Here is a 1,262-nt window from a genome sequence, read left to right as displayed (position 1 = left end):
CTCCTCCTCCTCCTCCTCCTCCCTCTGGCTGTTCCCCATTCACTCTTCTTCCTTTTGGTACTGGGGATTGAACCCAAGGGTGCTCTACTACTGTACCCCTAAACCTTTTTATTTTAAGAGAGGTTGTCACTAAGTTGATTAGGCTGGCCTTGAACTTGTGAATCTCCTGCCTTAACCTCCTAAGTAACAGGGACTACAGGTATGAACCACTGTGCCTGCCACACTGGATGTTTGCTAAAAAGTCAAACGTATTTACCATGAGACCCAGAAATCCCATCTCTGGTTATATACTAGAGAAATGAAAGCTGTTTACATAAAAACCTGTACATAAATGTTTAATGGCAGCTCTATTATTAATTGGTAAAACTGGAATCAACACAGATGAATGAATAAACAGTGACACAATCATATAAAAATATTGCTGAGAAATGAACAGAAGTAACTACTGATACATACAATTTGGATGATTCCTAAAGGTAGTAAGCTGAATAAAAGAATTCAGTCTCAAAAAACGTATGTATTGGGCTGGTGTTGTGGCTCAGTGGTAGAGTGCTCACCTAGTATGTGAGAGGCCCTGGGTTCGATCCTCAGCACCACATAAAAATAAATAAAATAAAGGTATTGTGTCCAACTGCAACTAAAAAATAAATATATTTTTTTAAAAAAACATATGTATTATATGATCCCATTCATGTGACAGTTTAAAACCAAAAAAAAAACAACCAAACAAACAAAAAAACTATAATGATATAAAGAACAGCAGCCAAGGGTTAGGGGTATGCTGTGTGGTGGAAGGGTGAAATGACTAAGGGATATCATGAGGGAGCTTTCTGGTGATGGAACTGTTCTATATCCCCATTGTGGTGGTGGCAATGTGAATCTATGTGTGTGTTAAATTAATAGAACTATGCAATCTCTCCTTTCCCCCAAAAGGATCAAATTTACTATATAAATTTTTTTTTAAATCTGAAACAAAAAAACCTAAAGGGAAAAAAGTGCTAGCTTTAAAATAGAAGCTCCTGATGTGGAACAGTTTCTCCATATTGGAGAAAGGATTTAAGATTTCATAAATAAAGGATGAGGCATTTAAAAAATGTATGTTAGCGGTACAGCCTGTAATACTTATTCACAATCTATCTTCTCTGATGGATTGTGTATAAAATAAGGGCAGGAATAATGTCTGGATTGTTCACCTCTCTATAGAAACTATCTAAAGCAGTGCTTTGCACACATTAGGCACCCAGTAGGAATGATTAATTTAC

The 1,262-nt window shown here is 36.5% G+C and overlaps 1 non-coding gene across 1 annotated transcript; it reads left to right on the top strand.

The window, feature by feature from the left end:
• The first annotated feature begins 527 nt into the window (after window positions 1-527).
• On the top strand, window positions 528-599 carry Trnat-agu (transfer RNA threonine (anticodon AGU)). The gene has a single exon. It is a non-coding gene; the product is annotated as a tRNA-Thr (tRNA).
• Window positions 600-1,262: the final 663 nt, after the last annotated feature.

The sequence above is a fragment of the Marmota flaviventris genome, chromosome 10 (assembly GCF_047511675.1).
Source record: "Marmota flaviventris isolate mMarFla1 chromosome 10, mMarFla1.hap1, whole genome shotgun sequence".
In the NCBI taxonomy this organism is placed as follows: Eukaryota; Metazoa; Chordata; class Mammalia; order Rodentia; family Sciuridae; genus Marmota; species Marmota flaviventris.
The sequence above is the reverse complement of the archived record's forward strand: the minus strand, read 5'-3'. Positions and strand labels throughout refer to the sequence as shown.